General features: G+C 37.8%; 1 protein-coding gene across 5 annotated transcripts in view; it reads right to left on the bottom strand.

Annotated features, from left to right (window-relative positions):
* DTNA (dystrobrevin alpha) overlaps positions 1-15,397 on the bottom strand; it is a 396,234-nt gene that overhangs the window by 210,987 nt on the left and 169,850 nt on the right. The gene's annotated exons all lie outside the window — the stretch shown is intronic.

Here is a 15,397-nt window from a genome sequence, read left to right as displayed (position 1 = left end):
ACTATCCCAGGTGCCAGATGGCTTGAAGCAGCAAAAATTTGAAGCTTAGGGAATCTCATGTTAAGATGAAGGAAAAGTGTGGGGAGGAGGGACACAGTAAAGTAAAAGGGACAAAGCATCTGGTGGCAGTGGGGATGGAAAGGGAAGGGATGGAAGGAACCCAGCTCTGCACCTTTGCTGAGTGATGGGTGCCTTCTGCTTCTGACTCCCAACCCATGCTTTCCTCTCCCAACCCAGGTTATCTAAAATGAACACAATAATTATTTTAGCTTTCATGACTGGGTTCAGGCTTCCTATGATTTGAGGTACATAAAGAAAATTCTATAACAAAATCTTCCCCTTCCTCTTATCTAAGTTATCAGACATGTTCGTTATTACGTGAGGTTTATTTATGATATGGTTTTGCTGTGTCCCCACCCAAATCTCATCTTGACTTGTAGTTCTCATAATCCCCACATATCATGGGAGGGGCCCAATAGGAGATAATTGACTCATGGAGGCTATTATCCCCATGCTGTTCTTGTGATAGTATAGGGGCTTTTCCCTCTTTGCTTGGCAGTTCTCTCTCTTGCTGCCACATGAAGAAGGACATGTTTGCTTCCACTTCCACCATGATTGTAAGTTTCCTGAGGCCTCACCAGCCATCTGGAACTGAGTCAATTATACTTATTTCCTTTATAAATTACCCAGTCATGGGCAGTTCTTTATAGTAGTGTGAGAATCACCTAATACAATTTAATATGATATAAAGAGACTTTAACTACACAATTAACCACTGTTCTGTGACATTTGGAACCAACAGTCTTTCCCCGTGCTATGATTCTAGGCACACACATCTGTTTGACATTCTTTGAATTAAATGTATTATTACAACAGTAGTACTTTCAGATATTTTTTGTTTCTTAAAGTACATGCTATTATTTCTTTTAAAATTGGAGTTAAAGTAGATTAGACCTATGTATCTGAGAATAAGTTATATATTAAAAATATTTCTCCTCATGAACACAGCTCTCTAAGCCATAGTACCTGGAAAGAAATGAAAATCGCATACAATCTAATGTATTATATTTTCACCTTAGGCTATATCTATGTATATAATAAAGTGAGATAAACTTATATCCTGCTCTATCTGGTGATGTACAATCACTCAAGAAATCACTTGGTATTGTTCTAGGGACCTCTTAGGATTTGGCTGCTGGTTGTTGCTCCTGTACCTGACAATTTTGGGAAGGATGACTTGCATATTTCTTTTTCTTTTTTTTTTTTTTTGTGCAGGTCCAATGGGTTACTCCAGACTGCAGTAGATTTGGAGGGAGCCTAAACAATGCTCAGATAGAGACACTGTGTTAAAGTACCACATGGGTGGTCCAGGTTGACATCTTGACCAGGATCTATGATTCATAAAAGTTGCACCTTGGGTGGTCTCTGGATCACAAGCCAGCTTTAGATTCTGCTGTTCCTCTTCTACCAAGAAGTGGCCCCATTTCACCCCATATATCACAGATAGTGATTAAAAGAAGTTAGTTGTCTAATCTGGAGGCAGATCCATCCCTACCATTCTTGGCTTCTATCCTGCATGGCAACTCCAGAGTATGTGGAGTTAAATATCCTCAATTCTTTCTACTCTTTCTTTCACCTGAGGGTGGCAGCTTCCCAAGCGGCTAGTGAATTAAAGGCATCAATCCTACTCTACTCTTCCTGCAGCCTACCGGACACTTGCAAAGCAAAATTGTCACATGAACATTGGGTGGGAATAAAAATGATACCTTTCTCCATTCTCTCTCTCTTTGAGACAAAGTCTTGCTCTCTCACCCATACTGAGTGCAGTGGCATGATTGTGGCTCACTGCAGCCTCAAACTCCTCAGGCTCAAGCAATCTTCCCATCTCAGTCTCCTGAGTAGCTGGGATTGCAGGTGCTCAGCACCACACTCAGTTAATTTTTGTATTTTTTGGAGATGAGATTTTGCTATGTTGCCCAGGCTGGTCTCGAACATCTGAGCTCAAACAATCCATCCGCCTCAGCCTCCCAACATGGTGGGATTACAGGCATGAACCACCGTGCCTGGCCCCTTCTCTCTTTAAATTCTTATTTAAATTACAGGTTGGCTAACTTAAATTCTAGGATGGCTGACTTGTGGTTAGAAATTAAATTTTAGTGTCATGGTATAAAATAAAAATATTGTATTCTTTACTAAGCTCCCAGAAAACCTTTCAGCCAGGGTCTGGATTGGAGTTAGGAGCCAGTGTCTTACCACAGAGTACCATAAAGCAAGAAGTACTTCATTTATTTTGGGTGCTGCATTTTAGGCATATAGGTTGGATGGAAGTTGCAGGAGTCACATTTTTGCTTAATAAGAGGACCCCCTCAAATTGGAGGACACAAAAACAGAATGGGCCACCTAAAAAGGTAGTGATCTTCATATCAATGATATCAATTTAAATAGAGGCTCAATAATCATTTGTAGTGGTGGGATTTGGTAAAGCATACATGTTTATCACACATTTATTATACACAAGTTGGGATATGTAGTCCTCTCAACCCAGATTCTGTGGGACCTAGCCAAGTATTAGACCGGAGAAGAGTTAACCTTTGTGTTAGTATTCCTATTTATGCTTGGACTGATGTTCCTACCATAAATAGCACTTTGTCCTCACTCTCTATTGTTTATTTTGATATATTCCCCTGTACTGCCACTACCTGATTATTATTCATTCATCGTCTCTTCACACCAGAATGTAGCTCCACAAAGGCAGGAACTTTTTTCATTGTTGTGCACCTGATGCTTAGAATGATGGCTGGCACACAGTATGCCTGCAGTAATGTTTATTGTATGAACAAATAAATGTATGAATGAATGTATATGTTTGGTTGTCATCAAATTTAAATCTAAGAAGTTTGTATTTTTCTTTCGCACAAAGATTTGCAAGTCAGATTAAAGCTTCTAGATGATGATTTTATTTATACACACCCTAGAATAAACAAGATAGGGTGAAATATATGATTAACTAGCAAGAATGTAGTAAAAGAAAAATCCTATTACACTTTCTTATTTTAAAATTTGTCTTCTTTTTCTTATAAACATTTGGTTCAATTTCCTTTCTCTTACCCCTGTGAACTTGCACCATATTAAAAATAATTTCATCACAATCTGAAGACTTCATGATTATTTTATTCACACTAAAAATATAAGGAATCCAAGCAGAAATTTTAGCTACTTTCATTATTATTCAAGAATGGGTAGCCTAAATATTAAAAGGAGGAATAAAAAGGTGCTCTCCAGGACTTCTTTTGAGGGTATGACTTTTGTTCAGTGGTTCTCAATCTGGGTGATTTTGCCCCCAGGGAATACATGACAATGTCTGGAGACATTTTTGGTTGTGCAGGGTGGGTACATGCAACTGGCATCTAGTAGGTACAGGTCAGGATGCTGCTGAACATCTGGAAATTCACAGGACTACCACCCCCCAAAACCCAGCCAAATAATGAACAGTCCAAAATGTTGATTGTACCCAGGTTGAGATACCCTGGTAGGTGGTCCGCGTTCCTTTGAGTCCTAATACTATTCTGTAATTTTACTACAGGTCCCATCCAGACCTCCGAAGTTGAACAAGGTTAAGTCTAATTCCCCTTTTGAAGCTTCCTCCAACTCTGTATACCACGTGAATTCCTTCCTGCACCTCCCAGCCGTGCTCTTAGACCCTCTCTGTATTCCAGTCCTTAGTGCTGCCACACCACTCTTGGGAGGTCTTTCATTGCAGCACCTGTTATCATTTTAAATTACCGTGAATTTTCTTATCCCTTTATAAGAATATGTGCAACTCTGGGCAGAGACTTATTGCTTGTTTCTTCATCATCTCTAGCACATAATTTTTAATGATGAATAGCCATCATCACTAAATGCTTGTTTGAATAAATGATTGATGGTGGAACAGTTAGCAAACACGAAACTCGTGTTTTCACATCTGGTTCCTGTACAGAGTTGCAGTATAAACTTACTCAAGTAATTTCACCAGATTATTAGTTATCGGCCTAAGAACGTCAAAGTGGCTTAGAAAGTTGTAGTAAAATGGATTTGGAATCATGGCCCTTGGACTAAACCCAGAATCACCCCAGACACAAGGATATTAAGTCAGAGTCACGGAGAGGACGGCTGAGAAATGGGCTTTTTGGACAGTTAAAAGCTGGAAACAGAATTAGTGCTATTGGATGCTTAGGCATCCTCTCTATTTTAAGGACTTGTTCTTGTTGACACAGAGCTCAGTGTGAGAGACAGAAATATCTTGGGTGTCTTTACTTCCTATTAAGGGCATAGCTTATTTCTTCAAGCCCCTAGGATAAAGGGGCTGTGGCTGTGACAGTTTAGTTGTTCACATCCAGTGTGGCACCTTCGCAGAAGGGCAAGATCACTCAGTCAGGCGGGCCTCTCCCATTAGGGATTCTGGGCCCGAAGGAAAGTGCCATTGAGACTGGCTGCATCAGCTCCTATGCTGGGCGGCAACCTCATTTCTGTGAAGTTTTTAAATCTTTGGACAAATAATCAGGGAAATTAATCTAATCTCAGAAGAGGTTGTGCATCTATAATTTGTTTCCATCAAATCACAGCCCAATGACTGCAGAAACATGTGTGTACTTCAAAATTCTGGGTATCCATATAGGCCACTACTGTGCCTCACTTTTCAGATACCTACTTTAATACTTATCTCTGATAAAATTTAACGAGACAGCAAGAAGATATTTGAGAAGTATAAGATAGTAGCAGAGAATTCGGTTTTATTCTTGATATTTCGTCAATAGAAGTGGATAAAAAGTTGTACCTTATCACTTAGGTTAAAGTAAGATAAGGCAGAGAGAACAATATTTGTAGAAAATAGCTGTCAATAGGAAAAAATATATACCTTCAGCAAAGAATGTAGAATTTTCATGCCACAAAGCCGAAGACCTGCTGCCATTCAGGAACACTTAAGAAATAATATGATGGCCTGCCTGTCAATATCAGTTCAGCTGGGTATCCAGTCAACTATTTTAAAGGTGCTGAGAAAAATGAAGGTGGTTTATAAAGGATTTACCAGCTGTTTCTTGCACAGCATTTTTTTTTTTTTTTTTTTCTGAAAGACTGGCTCTGTGTATCTTTCTGTTGCATTTTATTGTAAGGTTAAAACAGTTGGTTATCGAGATGATACTTGCATTTTTAAAAGGTAAGGTGGCTCATGCCTGTAATCCCAGCACTTTCAGAGGCCAAGGCAAGAAGATCCCTTGAGCCCAGGAGTTCGAGACCAGCCTGGGCAACATGACAAAACCCCACTGATTAAGTGTACTTTACTTAAGTATCTCAGAAATTTTGTAGAAATAAAAAATAATAATAATAATACAAAAATTAGCTGGGCGTAGCATACCTGTGGTCCCAGCTGCTCGGAAGGCTGAGATGGGAGATAACCTGAGCCCAGGAGGCGAAGGTTGCAGTGAGCCAAGATTGTGCCACTGCATTTCAGCCCGGGTGACAGAGTGAGACCCTGTCTCAAAAAACAAACAAACAAACAAAATGTAAAAATAATTGGCTTACATGCTAATACTTATTAAAAATCAAGTTTTATTAAAAATAGGTGAGACAAGAAACATGGAGTTTTTAAAGTGCGCGTGTGTGTGTGCGTGTGTGTGTGTGAGTGTGTGTGAGTGTGTGTGTGTGCGTGTGTGTGTGTGTGTGTGTGCGTGTATGTGTGTGCGTGTGTGAGTGTGTGTGTGCGTGTGTGTGTGCGTGTGTGTGTGTGTGTGTGTGCGTGTGTGTGTGTGTGCGTGTGTGTGTGTGTGTGCGTGTGTGTGTGTGTGTGCGTGTGTGTGTTTTAATCAAAGTAACTTTCCTTTTAGGAAATGTGGAAAATACGATAAATTGTGAAGAAAATTAGTATCACCCACATTCCACCTCACAGGAAACCCCTATGAAGATTTTATACATTTACTTCCAGTTACACACACACAGGCATATGTTTGTGCATATATACACACACATCATAATTTTTAAGGAAGTAGTTGAGGGACTGTAAACTATATACAATTTTGTTTTAATATTTGAAACTTTTATGTCCTATTAGCAATCTATACATATTCAGCATGAATACTTCCTCCGTTTATGGCTATGAAATTATTTTTATTCAACTTGCTCATTAAAGGCTATGATACATATGAAGATCTGAGACATCAGTAGTGGCTGAATGATCCTTTATTTTATTCATGTACTTTATACACACATTCACACAGAACATGTGTCAGCTACATTTCAGGGTAAAGCAGTAACTCACTATTTTATTTTTATATTAAGGTTTATTTTGTTATAGAAATTGCTACTGTACAGAACTCAGGCATCCCAAAATATCAGAAAAATAAGAGTCACTTTCTTAGAATACACTTTTAAAGGGAGTGATTATCTCATTTTGTATCTTTTTAAAAAATACAATTGAGAAACCAATGAGAGTCTTATTGTGTTTTTACCTACACAAATAATCACTAAACGTAAGTATCTCAGGTTTTCTTAGATGAAAATCTCCTTTTATGAATGTAAGTAGGGCAATAAGCAACTAAAACCAAGTATAGATAAAGGCCACCCCACAGTGATGAATCTCATTAAAGCTTTATATTCTCCATGTTGAAATTAATTCCAAGGCAGAAAGATTCATGTATTTTTGCTGATCAGGACAAAAAAACAACGTTTTCCCAAGTGCAGTCTTTTGTCTCCTGCATCTCATTACACCCACCAAATTGGCCAAAAAAAGAATTAAATTGAATTTTGCAGGTTAAGTAAAAATGTGTCAAAGGTTAGTCTAACTGGCTTTTAAAAAGCCATATTTGTAGTTACCTGCAAGCAGGTATACCATAGAGTCTATTGAAATCTCTCTGATACTGTGTGATCATGATTTTGCTCATAATTTCCATGCATTCATTTGTTAGAGAAGCCCACTGCACACTTCTAAGAGACTGATACAGTGTGATCTGGTATAACTGTCTGTTGATACTATGATGTAAAGTTCAATTAGAAAAGAAGGAAGGAAGTTAGAAATAAAAGGATAAAACCTTATAAAACTAGATATAGAACAAAAAAGGCAAAACAAAAAAAAGATTTTGTAGGAACTCTATCAGTTACATTAATAACCCAAAAAACAGGGTGAGTGGAGAGGAGAGAAAATGTTTGCAAGCAGAGTACCGTACTTCCCACAAATAGAATGAATTAAGTTTGTACTGAGCATATGTAATTCCACATTTTTAAACATCATTCTTCTCTAATATGCATTAAACCCCAATCATAAAGCTTGCCTTCATAAAAAATGTGTATGCAAATGTAGCAGTTATTTGGACACAATTTCACTGACAAACTCTTAGGCATGAAAATCAGATTCTTAATATTTTGTTGTCATTGTTTGTAATGTATATCTTGTTTCCCTAAAGAAAAAAATACTTGTGTGCAAAATAAGGGTGGTTGTTTTCTTAGACAAAGAGATACTTTTACTGGAAATCATAAAAAGACGGAAGCATCTAATTCTGGGAACGAATGCTCAGGTCTTGCCGTTAGTGGTGTCTTTGTACCTTAACTGGTGGCCTTGCATATGACATATGCCTTAGCAGCCACCTGAGGGTTACTGAGAGCTTGACTTAGCATTTTCATCTGACTCCGGGGAGATGAGTACCTTTAAAAAAAGAAGAAGAAGAAGAAGAAGAAGAAGAAGAAGAAGAAGAAGAAGAAGAAGAGGAAGAGAAGAGGAAGAGGAAGAGGAAGAGGAAGAGGAAGAGGAAGAGGAAGAGGAAGAGGAAGAGGAAGAGGAAGAGGAAGAGGAAGAGGAAGAGGAAGAGGAAGAGGAAGATAGACCATTTAATTTGGTATCAATAAATTGCCTTGCTACTTTGGGGTTAAAAAAAGTGATCCCGTATCCTACATCAGAGGTTTTTAAACTTTTTGTTCTGAAGACCCCAAGAGCTTTTGTTTGTTTGTTATACCTATCAATATTTACCCTATTAGAAATGAAAACTTACAAACTTTAAAAATATTTATTTATAAATTCACTGCAGATAAAACCCAAAGCTACTTGGCAAGCTAATGGAAAGTTAAAGCTATTGATAGGTGTACTTGCCCTTGTATCTCTGTGATAGACCTAGTCTGTCCCCCAGACACCTTCCACCTGTCTGTTTAGACCCCTTCCGTCAAACCCTATTCTCACCCCATAACCACACCACCAGTTTGGAAGGCTAGTGTAGCAGAAACGAGACATACGGACATTGTATAACCCAGCATTCAGGTTGTGGAGTTCATTTTATCCCACTTGCATACTATTCTTAGCGCATTAACCCACCCCATCTTTCCTCCCTTGATTCTCATTATATGTTTAAAATTGATTTAATAAACCACATGATTGGAGCATCTTAAAATAATTGGTGTATAAATTCATTTATGTGACAATGATAAACCCATTACATGTGACATAAATAATATATATTTTTAATAAAATAGAAATATTTTCCAAGACAAAATTTTGGTGATAAGCATGGTTTTACATTTTTTGGAAATCCCCTAATATCTGGCTTAGTGGAAGATAGCCAGATTTACATCTCTGCTTCTGCATTTAATCTACTGGAATATGTTTTGGTTGACAAATATGAAGAAACTCCAGGCTCACATAGACATGTAGTTTGAAATGGTAGAGTCTTTTCATAGCCTTTCAGATTATTATGGACAGTTTTCTTTGATACAACAGTGAAATTCAACAACTGATTCTTCCTTGAAAATGGAATGTGGAATCTGAAACATATCATATCTATTACAGTAAACTCAATTATCTGTCTCATACTTGGTATAGTTTTTTAAAAACATCTATATATGATTTTATGACAAAATGAATTGTTCTGGCTCACTTAGTAAAGCAGATCTTCCAAATGTTTACATTTTATTTTCAATAACAAAAAATTACTTTTGTTAATATCACCACGAGTCTCATCAGAAAGGTACTGAGAAGCTGTCAAGTTTATAGTGGCAGATGTAGGCTTTTCAAAAATCTAATTTCTACTTGAAAGTTTGAATTTTATCATTGTCAGAAATTCCTGTCAGTTGTTTTTTCTGAAGCGACAAACTTACTTCACTCATTTTCAAAAAAAAATTTGTCAAATACCCCTGCTGAAATAATCATAGTTTGTCCGCTCATTGTTCTTTTAAATAAAAATGTTCTATGAAAGAAGTGACTAGTTCCACTTGTACCTTGAACAATAATACCTGGAGACAACTGTTGCACTTCAACATATTTCCAAAGTGCTTTATGCATACTTCCCATTTCCTTGCACTATTAAAAAGATGTGACCAGGCATGGTGGCTCATGCCTGTAATCCCAACACTTTGGGAGGCCAAGGCAGGAGGATCGCTTGAGCCTGGGAGTTCAAGACCAGCCTGGGCATAGCAAGACATATCAAGACCTTGTTTCTACAAAAAAAGAAAAAATTAGCATGCACCTGTATGTAGTCCCAGCACCTTAGGACGCTGAGATAGGAGGATCGCTTGAGCCCAGGGGTTCACGGCTGTAGTGAGCCACGATTGTGCCAATGAACTCCAGCTTGGATGACAGAGTGAGAGCTTGTCTCAAAAAAATAAAATGTAAAAATAAATAAAAAATAACATCATTTACACTTCCAAGACTTAATAACATGCTGTTGCTTGCTTTGTTTTTCACTGGAAGTGCATGGGAGTGAAGAAATATAACTACCAGTAGAGCTTGGTGCCATTGCCTTCAACCTCTAGTAATGAGGTTCCAGCAGTTTTACTTACCATTACTTTTGCACATCTGTGTGAATGTCTACATAGTGAAAAAGGCAAATAATATGTTAGTTGTTATTAAAATAGTTTTAACCTCAAGAATCCTGTGAAAGTGTCTTCATTTTGAGAACCATTGTCCTAAAAGGAAGGGCATGTATTAAGGTGGCTGAGACAAGTCTCTGAGGTAGAATAACACAGTTGCTCCTCAGGGTTAAAGGATATCACTTAGCACAGAGTCTGACACAACTGTCAACTCAACAGATGTTAGCTCTGATTACTACTATTTATAGTATTTCTTTTTCAGATCAAGAAGCAATGATATGAGTAAATCAGAATATCAGCTGTGTGTTGGAACTTATCCTACCTAAGTCCAAATTTTAGTTCTGCAATTCTTCTGTGAGTACAAGCTACATGCAGATATGTTTTTCCTGCTATTTTGAGCAAGACTGAGATTTTGTCCCTCACATGTCAATTTTGCAAATCCTTGGGTAATCAGTCATGAGAGACATTTCTCAGTCATTGGTTAGTGGGGATAACTGAGAGATGGTATTTGACTGGGTCTTAGGATCGCCCAGTCCCTGATCTTCTTCCTGCCATAGCATGTTTGGGAAGCAGGTATTTCCAAAGGGTTATGCTAAGCTCATAGGGACATCTAGCTGATGTAAATGATGGAAACAGGTAAGTGTAAGTCAAGGAGACCAGTCACATTGTGCTTGCATATTTTACTCTCAGGAATATTTTTTACTGTCTCCAAGAAATGTGTTCTCCCTCATTTTCCTTGAAATTACAAGAGGCTTGCTTGCTATTTTTACCATCTTTGACTTGAGTACAAAAATTAAAAAACAAAACAAAACAAAAAAACAGTCCTTAACAACAAAATGGTGCAAGCTTGATAATAAGTAACAGCTTACATTTAATCTTGGTGTTAGAAAAAGAGAGTGATAGTGATGGAGTTGAAATGAAGAGTGTGTGCCTTGTTTATAGAGAGAAGCTCCCTCTGACTGCCACACAGGGGCGTGGATATACAGTGTGGCCACATCTTTCTATTTTCAAGTTCAGGATGGAAATCCAGACATTTATATGAAATTTTCCAATTTATAAATGTTGCCCCAAACTGGGTAGGCCACATAAAACATGCTGGCAGGGGTTGCAAGCTGCCACATTTTTGATTTCTCCAAATATATAACTTAATTTCCCTCCATGATCTCACTCACCATTATCCTCTGCACTTAACCTCTGTCACCTCTCCTATCTTGGTGCAAAGAGAGTGAGAATAGGGGATGGAGAGGCGCCTTTATCTCCCTCTAGTGGTGAAAATATGCCAAAACAACTAGCTGAATGCTCATTCATCCTGTTCATTGAAAACTCATTTATGTGAAACTCATCCTTTGTCTGATTAAAATTAGCAAAACAGACTCTGGCTATTATGTGTGAGATGTGAACTGAAAGGAAATATTATTACCAGTGCAGATTAGACTCTGGGGTAAAAGAAGCCAGAAAGAGGGAGCAAGGATATCAGCCCAAGTAGGAATTTAGAAGACTTAAGCGTTCCAGACCTCGTCACCAGGAAAAGAGAAGAATCTGAAAACTTGTACTCTAACAGGAGGCAGGGCCATCAATACATACTGCAGCTGGAAGGCATACATTAAATTTTATGGGTAAAGTTGAGTATAGTGTGAATGATCAATGTATCCACTAGCTAGAGCAGTATCTAGTAAGTACTGCTAATTTGATCCCTGTTTTAAGTATTTAATAGTACCTTAGCTCTTATTAATTAATGGAGAGCATCTCATATTCTTTGTTTAGAAGCTTCACTTGGGGAAAATGTTTTCAGGGTGGAGAATGGAATACATTTTGCAAATAAACAGGAGTTCAAATAGGTTAGTAACACAGAGCTAATAAATGATACTGAGAAAGATAAAAAGTAGATATCATAAAAATTGTTGACAAAAAGAGTCAAACTCTGAAAAACATTTGAAAAGATAAATTTTGAGCCAAATATGAGTAGGCAATGGTCAGTGACACAGCCCTGTCTCCTAAGAGCATGTGCCCAAAGTAGTCAGGCTACAGCTTAGTTTTATACATTTCAGGGAGACATAAGACATCAATCAATACACGTAAGATGTACATTGGTTGGGTCAGGAAAGGTGGCACAACTCAAAGCAGGGGTGGGAGCTTCAAGGTCGTAGGTAGATTCAAAAATTTCTAATTGGCAATTGGTTGGAAGACTTAAGTTATTGTCTAAAGACCTGGAATCAACAGAAGGGAATGTCTGGGCTAAGATAAGGGGTTTTAGAAATCAAAGTTCTTATTATGCAGAAGAAGTCTCCAGGTAACAGGCTTCAGAGAGATTAGATTATAAATCTTTCTTATCAGACTTAAAAGGTTCCAGACTCTTAGTTGATTCTCTCCTGGATGAGAAAAAAACACCTGGAAAGGGAAGGGGATTCTCTACAGAATGCAGATTTTCCCTATAAGCAATAGCTATGCAGGGCTATTTCAAAATACGTCAAATACATATATCTTAGAGTAAAATACTTTGATATCTTTCAGGGCCTGCTGTCTGTCAGGTGATGCTATACTAGATCAGGCTTGAATTTGGTGACCTATTGCTACAACAAGTCTTAAGATCTCTGTTTTAATGTTAATGCTGGTCAGTTGTGCCTGAATTCCAAAGGGAGGAGAGTATAATGAGGCATATCTGACCCCCCCCCACCTCTCATGGCCTGAACTAGTTTTTCAGGTTAACTTTGGAATGCCCTTGGCTGAGAGGAGAGGTCCATTCAGATAGTTGGGGGGCTTAGAATTTTATTTTTAGTTTACACAGCTTTGCTTCATTTGGATGCCCATGCTGTCTTAGAACACTACCCAAGTATATGCCTGTAGGTCAAATGTCGACTTTCAAGGATGATTCCCTCCCTTTATACTCATTTCTTTGCCTTCTGCCCTCCTTCATACACTCAGATAATTTAAAGAACTGAAATACAATCGCTTTTAAAGGCTCAATACTTCATTATACTTTTGTTTTGAAAACAGTTTTTGAGTTGAGAGTATGTCAGCAAAAGCAGCCAAAAGAATGTGGATGTTGTTACAAGGTCAGCTTTTCAGCAGCCCTCGGCAGCCATTACTGGCATTCTGTCAAACAATCACCACTGGCAGCAGGGCCATTCACAGGCAATGAGTCAGCAGCTCTGACAACACTAAATACGGTCACCGGTTAATGCGCAAGATAACAGGCTCACATGCTCCTTCAGAAAGGGTTGGTGAGAGGAAACATTTTATTTTTCAGGTTTATTTAGAAGAAGATCAGGATAGGTTGTTAAAACCCAGATGTTAAATGAGTGTGTGTGTGTGTGTGTGTGTGTACGTGTAAGAATCTAGACTGAAATATTTATACATATGGATTTCTTCTGTAAGGAAAAACAAGTTCAAACTGAGAGCTGAAATGTCTGAAGCTAGGCATTTCAAGTAAGATATTGTTGTACAAAGAAGTGCCTGCCTTATACCTGGGCTGAGCAGCTGAAATGTGGCTAGCCCAAATCAAGATGTGTTGGAAGTATAAAATCTATACAGGATTTCAAGCATACAGTACAAAAAAGGAATAAAAAGACCTCATTAATAACTTTTTATATTAGTTACATGTTGAAATAATATTTTTGATATATTGGACTAAGTAAAATATATTTAGATTAATTTCACCTGTTTGTTTTTCCTTTTTTAATGTGGCTACTAGAAAATTTATAATTACATATATGGCTTGCATCCTGTTTCTATTGGATAGTACTACTTTAAAGGAAGATATTTGATATCATCTCCTTCCAGTCATAACACACACACGCATGCACACAAACACACACACGTGTGTACAGTAAATGGGTAGGAAGACAGTAGGTGTTTTAAAAATGGAGGCTGTGAAATTCCACTTAAGGTGCTGATTTGAAGATCCCCATTCTCTAAGCTAAAGAACAGTGCAACATAGTCCATAGCACTGAAAGATATTCTACCCTGAATTGTCATTAGGCCTCAGCTGTGGGTACAGTGGAGAAAGAATGTCAGCCATATTTACTTAATTCTGGCCATTTTATTAAGAAAGAAAGGGCACTCAAGATGCTGAGAAATGACACTCTCATAGAAGAACAAAATGAGCTCTGTAGAAATAAATTAGTGTTGTTCTCTGGACTTTCCTGTTCTGTTTTAGACTTGAATGCTCTTAAGGCTGCTTTGGTGGTGGTGATCAAGACAGTATTATAACATATTGGGCTAAAACTTTGACTTAATAAGGATTTTGATAAAGGCCACGTGCAGTGGCTCAAGCCTGTAATCCGGCACTTTGGTAAACCAAAGCAGGTGGACTGCTTGAGATCAGGAGTTTGAGACCAGCTTGGGCAACATGGCAAAACCCCATCTCTACAAAACTACAAAAAATTAGCCAGATATGATGGTACACACCTGCTGTCCCAGCTACTTGGGAGGCTGAGACATGACAGTCACTTGAACCTGAGGGGCAGAGGTTGCAATGAGCCGAGATCACGCCACTGCACTCCAGCCTGGGTGATAGAACCAGACCTTGTCTCAAAAAACAAACAAAGAAACAAAAGGATTTTGATAAAAGCAAAATTTGGATACTAATTTGGCTGTTTAATCAGCTACTGATTCTAATTTCTAGATTTGCTTGACTATGTTTTTGTGCTTTGAGTCTGATTTGTCACTGTTAGTAAATTATCCCCCTAAATTCTGGCTAGTGTTCAGGGATTCCTAGTAGCCTTTCTCCTGTATCCTGCTGCATGCTCTCTCCTTTTTAGTTTCAGTGCTTGAATCAGTTTCATTAGTCAGTTTCTTTCATCTTCTTCTTAGCCAATATCTACTTTGAAGACTTTGGAGTTTTGGAGTCAAACAGATGCCAATTTGAGACTCTGAAGTCAGCCAATTCTCCTGAAATTTCTCTTTCATCCATTTTAACTTTAACTATTGACTTTAATTTTTATGAGCAAAGCTGGAAAGCAAGTAGCTGAGTGGAGGTTTCATTAATAGTGGCCGCGCCTTCCTGAATGATTGTCCAAAGGTGTATTCTAGCAATATGAAGATGGCAGTGTGTGTGGCTCCTGAACTATTTGGAAGAAAGCGTGAAATTCTTCAGATTATTTTTCATTCAAAACTATGCGATGTCTCCCCTCCTTCCCAAATGCATAACCTAATTTCATCCCTCAAATTCAGAAACTGAAATTTGGATACACTTCTATCAGAGAACGGCTCATGGTTTTCCCCTAAAATCTCTGTTTAGTAGTCTTCCTTGTCTAAATGGAGAGTGAGGTATGAAAAATCTAGTGTATCCATTTAAAGTTATAAAAATATTTTAAAGAAAAATTCACTGGTTGGTATTCTAATGGTTTTTAAAATATATTTTTGCTTTCTCATTAAAAAAGACATTGTATTACAATAGAAGCATTTACATGATAAATAAAAACAGATTACTTTTACCACTCTAAGGAAATTGTTTTTGAACTCTTTCAGTTTGGACAATGAAAGCAAACTGACTGATTTATAACACATTTTGCTTTTTGACAAGTTTTTAAAAAAATTCAAATTCTTGACAAGTGTTGCTGAGCAATACCAA

This window comes from Rhinopithecus roxellana, chromosome 21, assembly GCF_007565055.1.
Source record: "Rhinopithecus roxellana isolate Shanxi Qingling chromosome 21, ASM756505v1, whole genome shotgun sequence".
In the NCBI taxonomy this organism is placed as follows: Eukaryota; Metazoa; Chordata; class Mammalia; order Primates; family Cercopithecidae; genus Rhinopithecus; species Rhinopithecus roxellana.
The sequence above is the reverse complement of the archived record's forward strand: the minus strand, read 5'-3'. Positions and strand labels throughout refer to the sequence as shown.